Source organism: Martes martes (assembly GCF_963455335.1).
Source record: "Martes martes genome assembly, chromosome: 11".
Lineage (NCBI taxonomy): Eukaryota > Metazoa > Chordata > Mammalia > Carnivora > Mustelidae > Martes > Martes martes.
In genome coordinates, this window is record NC_137899.1 from 105,279,675 (window position 1) to 105,285,955 (window position 6,281).

The window sequence follows — 6,281 nt, forward strand, 5'->3', positions numbered from 1 at the left end:
GGCCGAGCGTACAGCCGAGTATGGGACCTTCTCCCCGGGCCTCACACCAACGCGAGAGGCGCCACGGGTGCAGTCTCGACGAGCCGGGCAGGGGGCAGCGGCGGCCAGGGCGGGAACGAGGATGTGTGCGAGGCTGGCAGGACCGGGACGCGGCCGGCAGTGGCAGCATTGGAGCGGGATGGGTGGGGGCTGACTGATGAGCTCCCCGGGACAGAGCAGATTAGCGCCTGCATTGTGGGAACATCAGGCTGCCAGAGAGATCCCAGAGAGATCCCAGAGAGATCCCGCCGCAAGTCACTCTACGTGCAGGCACAAGTCTCGCCTAAGCCAGAGAGCCTCAGTCCAAGAACACGTACCGTCACATGTGTGTTGTGTGCTCACACACACCTACATATGTGCACGTACATGCACACGTGTGTGTGAGGTGGTCATACTTGTGTGAGTGTGTTTGCACCCACATGTGTGGACAGATACACACGTGTGTGCATGGGCATCGTGCACACGCAACATGCATGTGTACGCATGCAGAAATGTACCATGCAGACACACACACACACGTGCATACCGTGTGCACAGACATGTGCCTTAGGACCCGCTGACAGATTGCCGATCTGATGAGAGAAGTTGCTAATTTGGGGAGTAACACCGTGCATACCAGTGGGGCAGAGAAAATGAGTCACGGGCCCCCTGCCTGGCCTGGAGTCAGTGGTTGCCCGGAGAAGGTATTTCCAGATCGTAACAAAGAACCGGTAATGATGGAGGTGGCATGTCTTCCCTACTCCCCGATTCACCCAGCACTCGGGCCCGTTGCTCGCAAGTCCTCGTCCAAGTGCAAGGCAGCCTGAGCCCAGCCGCTGTTTGCTGTCCTGGCGTCCTGCCTGACCCCACGCCCTCTGCTCTCCACTGACCCCAAGTCCTGCACAGGACCCTCCAGGCACAGCTCTCGGTCCTCTCCCAGGGCCTGCCCCCAGCCCCACCCCACCGCACACGCTCGTTTACTGCTGCTCTTCACACTTAGTCGTGGAAGCCAGCTCGGCCATCGGTGTGAACAGGTTGTGAGCTCCCTGCAGGCCACGGCGACAGCTTGTCCCGTGTGCATCTTCCCCCGTGGCGTGGGGCCCAAGGAGCACACAGCAAACCCTTGTGAACTTAATTAACGAAGAAAAGCAAAGGGTCGCGCACAGGCCTCCGCTCCAAGCCCTTCTGTATTAGAGTAAAACCTTTGCATTGTGCCGCATGAAGAGCTGCTTTTAAAAAACTGCCCTTTGGATAGATCTGAAGGCCAACGGTCTCCCCACCCGATGATACACAGCTGGAAGGACGGGATGATACAGCACAACTTCCGCTTTGTAAAATCCAGTTTCGGTTGTTAATTTCAGACCAGGCTCTGTTACTGCTTTTCATTTTGCAGCTCTTGTCGGACGTGGTAACCGTGAACGCGATTTCCTGAGCTTCTGTCCTTCAAGCGGGCTCGCCCCGTCTTCCCATTCTCGGACCATGATGTTCGGCCTCACTCCGGGGGATTTTTTGGGAGCTGCTGGGCTCCACTCACCGGCACTCAGCTCCACGCCCCAAGATGCTGGCCCTTATGGACTGAGCCAGGGGCTTCCTCACCCTCCGGCTTCCAGTTAGGTTCCCTCAAAGAGCAAGGTCGGAGGCCCCGCGGGAGAGTGGAGGGAGGGTGGGAGATGAGGCCAGTCTCTAGTGTCCCCCGTCTGCCCTGGCAGCGGCTGTGCTCCTCCTCTGAAAGCCGCAGCCCCTCTCTGGGGGCCCCCAACAGCTGCAGCTCTCTTCCAGGTCTGCTAACGGCCCCTCACTGTGCCCCCCGAGGCCGGGCTGGGAGAGCTCAGAGATGCTTCAGCTGCTCCAGAAGGAGCTGCGGCCCCAGTGGGATGTTGCGCATCCAGACCGATCCCAGGCCGCCTCCCCGGGACCGCCTGTCCGCGATCAGAACAGGCTGTAGCAATCCCACCTCCGGCGTGCGGTTTGCTCGCACCGCTGCCTGGACTCGGTCCCCACGGAGCCGCCCGCACGTGAGTGCAATGGAATTCCCGTCCTCAGAGACACCCCCGACCAGGGCGCGGAGACAGGGAGATACTGACAAGAAATGTGCCATCACAGAGTCAACGAGGGAGCCCAGGAGAGAAGTGCCGTGGCAGAGACAGCAGCTCGGGGTAGGTCCCGGAAGGGGGGCATCAGGGCAGGCGGGGAGGGAGGTGTGGGAGGACACGGCGCGAGCACACGGGAGGACACACGGAGCCCCAGCAGCGGGCAGGAGGGGCTTCCCGTAACCCTTCAGGAAAAACGTCCTCGGTCGCTGGTGCTCAGGGTGGCGGGGGTACCGGGGAGCACAGCAGCAGAGGGGCGGCCGGTGGGAGAGTCCTCTCTCCAGGACACGAGGACACACCTGGCCGGCGGGGGTCCCAGCACAGGTGCGACCTCTTGTCCTCTGCACCTGCTGGCTTCTTGAGGCTTCTGGCATGGGTCATCCACCAGCTGAAAACAGCGGTGCCCGCTGGCAGCGCCCGGATATTTGGGTCACTTAGATAACAGGCTTTGCTGTGGTATTTCAGGGAAGAAAGTTTGCCTAAATTTACTTTAAAAGGTGTAAATCCTCAACTAAGGTATTTCTTAAAGGAAGTGAATGGACCAAAACTCATGAGGGAGCCCCAGGAGGTCTGAGAAACTCTGTCCTCTCCCTCCCAAACAGACCGTTTGAGTTCAACGGCGTGTTCCACTGGATCCCCCTCCTCTCCTCGAAGCCGGACCAGACTTTAAATCCGTGGGCGTCCGCGAGGACGGAGACGACGCAGTTCGATCAACGCGGACACAGACGTTCTGGATCAGCCAGAGCCTTCAGAAATCAATCAGCGTCCCGTCTCCCTCGGTTAGGAAGAGAGTGTGCCTCTTCGAAACATGGGTGTTGCAACTCAGTCGCTGACCTCTGGTGACACCCAGTAGCCCCCCCACGTCGGCCCGAGCCCAAGCCCCGGCCACCCAGGCAGCGTGGACGTTGGAGCTGTCTATTCGCTAATGCGTCGCTGGGTCTCGAGCCTGGGTCTGCAGGCCGCGGGGAGAGGGAGGAGGGAAACTCTCTCCCCATTTTGTGGTCCAGCCGGGCCCACCTGACGTCGCTGGAAAGCGACACACTCCCGGCTCCAGGACACAGAGACAACGTGCAGCCAGACATCCTGAGCACCTGCTTATGCCAAGTACTGGGGGGAGGCCACCAAGGGATCTGACACACGGCCTGCTTTCAAAGGGTTTCCAGTTTGCGGGCTCCCATCAATGAGGGCAGGAGGTGCAGGGACATCAGGAGAGGACCAGAGCCTCTCCTCCCGAGAGCATCACAGGAGGACCTCGGAGCCCAGCCTTGAAGAGTGGCACCAACCCCCTCGCCTCGGCTCTGGAAACATACCTCTCATCCACGCAAATAACGCTTCACTCGTAATCCATTCTAGCACTGGGCAAACGGGCCAGATTTAACATCTTGTGATGACTTTTTTTTTTTTTTTAAGATTTTATTTATTTATTTGACAGACAGAAATCGCAAGTAGGCAGAGAGGCAGGCAGAGAGAGAGGAGGAAGCAGGCTCCCCGCTGAGCAGAGAGCCCGATGTGGGGCTCGATCCCAGGACCCTGAGATCATGACCTGAGCTGAAGGCAGAGGCCTTAACCCACGGAGCCACCCAGGCGCCCCTTGTGATGACTTTTTGATTCTTAATATGATTCCACTACGGGGGCTCACTGAGAGCAGGAGCTGAGATGTACCCGCATCCCTGAACACCTAACACAGGGTCCCGCCTGACGGGGGTGCCCTGGACACTTGGTTACCTACAGTATCTAGCCGCGGGCTCTCCACACTGGCTCCTCCCCAGGGAAGTAAGTTGCAGCTCAGGACTTTTTATCCCTCTCCGCCCGGCTACCAGCACCTCAGGGGAAAGAGATCCAGGAAAAGACAAGGCTGAGAGCCGGCAGCATAATGTATATTTTGGATGAACATTTTTATTTTTATTTTCTTTAAAGATTTATTTGAGAGTGGGAGGTGGGGACAAGCAGAGAGAGAATCTCGAGCAGACTCTCCGCTGAACATGGGTCCGGAGGTGGGGCTCGATCCGCCGGCCTGAGATCATGACCTGAGCCGAAACCAAGAGTCAGACGCTCGACTGACGGAGCCAGCCAGGCACGCCGACGAACACTTTCATTCAAGTTTCCGCTTTCCAAACTAGTGCTCAAGTTCACACGGCCAAAGACAACCGAAAAGGCCAAGGATTATGAGTTCCCCAGACCAGCAGTACCAGCTCAGCCTGAGAACGTGCTGGAAGGCAGACTCTGGGCCACCCAGGCCTGCCTAGTGGGTGTCGAGGCAAGCTGAGCTCCCCAGGGGATGGGAAGGGACACTGAACTTTAAACAGTCCCACTTTAAAGAACTTCAACTAAGACACTGGCCACCTTATCTATATGAAAACGGAAAAGCTGGGGGTGCACATCCCCCCCACATTAAGTGCCCCTGCCGTCCTCCGAAGGCTGATGGTGTGACCACCTCTCAGCAGCGTGCTGCGGTCACCGAGAAAAGGGCTTCTGGGGCCAAGTTCCTGGAAGCTGTCCTCTCTCTGCTTTGATGTGTCAAAGGTCTCCCGGCTTAGAAGAGGCACCAGATCAGTCAATAACACGGAGCCTAACAAACCTGCTGACGCAGGAGCCAAGGTCATGACCAGAGGGGCAGGAAAGGTGAGGCCTTGGGGACACACACCCGCCCCTGGCCTCCAGCCCCGGGCTGAGCCACCGAGAGCCCACAGAACACTCACACTGGGTGGAGTAAACCCACGTCCTCGTGTTAGCGAAGCCACTGCTTGCGCCGCTAACGTTTCCCCGGAGAGAAGGCGGAGGGGGGAGGTGGGGGCCGCGGCGGGCTGGGAGGAGCCCCCGGGGCTGGGGAGCAGAGAGCTCGCACCCGGGCACCCCAGGGCTGTCCGCACATTCTGCACGTCCCCAACCTGAGACAGACAGGTTCTCACGGGGGCTCGGAGGCCTGCCCGACAAGCTCGCCTGCCCAGGGGTGCACGGCCGTGAGCGCAGAAGCCCCCATCTGTGTCTACTGAGCTTCAACCTTCCCGCCGAGAGAGGGCAGCCGGACTGCAGCCGGGACTGCAGCCGGGCTCGAACATATTTCTCACCTTATTTAGGATTTTCCCATAGTTTAGTTTTACAGAGAGTCACACAGATCTTTTTCTCATTAAGATGTCTTTACCTTCTTTTTTCCAGGGGTTTATGCAAAAACGCTTCAAACAGTGGGAACCGAGAATGGGAGGAGGGAACCGGACTCTTGCAGCTGGGAGTGGTCTGCGACCTCGCCTTCGGGTTTCTGGATCGCCTCCTGACTCGAGAGGAAAGCGCAGTACCAAGGAGAAGTTTAGGCCTTACCCCGCTCCCAGGAGGAGGGGCTGAGTCAGAACCCGGCCCCTCCGATTGAGAGGCGGAACCGTCCTGACACCACCCTGCCTTTCCGTGTTAACGTGTGCACACACACGCACGCAGTCCTTCGTTAGGGGCGCACAGAACGTTCCAGTAAGAACGGTAACACAGTAAAGGTGACTCTTGGACATATCCAAGGGGCTCAGGGAGCAGTAAGTCTAGCTCTTCCTGCGTCTTGCTTTGTGAAAAGAGCAAACTGAGGTGTATTTCGAATCAAACCTATTATCCCATTTCCTCCACAAGGATCTCGTGTCTGAAACCCATTAATAAAAATATTCAGAGCAATGCTACGGTAACAGGCATATTTTAACTAAAGTAGCACGCTGTATAAGCCATCCTATGTTCACTATCCAAAACAGTGCCTACAGCGTTGGTGCGGGAGGCTACAGAAGACGTCCACGGTGCCCCGCGACGCCCCCGGAGGAACGGTCTAGGACCGCGGCTCTCCAGGTGGCGTCCCGAGCGAGCACAGGTCCCGAGCCGGTCTGCGTCTTCTGGGACTTTTCAGGAGCACAGAGGCCAGGGTCCCAGCACAGACCGCCCCAGCAGGACAGACTGGGGAGCGGGGCCTTGGCAGGGCCTGCCTTGCCCCCCTCCCCTTGTACACAGACCTGCCCGATACGAATGAGGCGTCTGGCTTTCTGTCTGCGGCAAGTCTAAGCTAAACACTGCTCCCTTCAAACCTCTTGTCACGTGCCTGTGGCCTATGCTCTCCAGGTCCCCTGGCTTTGACGGTCAACCATTTCCACCCACCCCATGAAAACCACAGGCTCCTCTTTGAAAGGATGCTTGTGCAGGACAGTGACA

The 6,281-nt window shown here is 58.2% G+C and overlaps 1 long non-coding RNA gene across 1 annotated transcript; it reads left to right on the forward strand.

The window, feature by feature from the left end:
- Positions 1–1,803: 1,803 nt before the first annotated feature.
- On the forward strand, positions 1,804–5,757 carry LOC308351968. The gene is made up of 3 exons (XR_013967620.1): positions 1,804–2,174; positions 2,711–4,730; positions 5,265–5,757. It is a non-coding gene; the product is annotated as an uncharacterized lncRNA (long non-coding RNA).
- Positions 5,758–6,281: the final 524 nt, after the last annotated feature.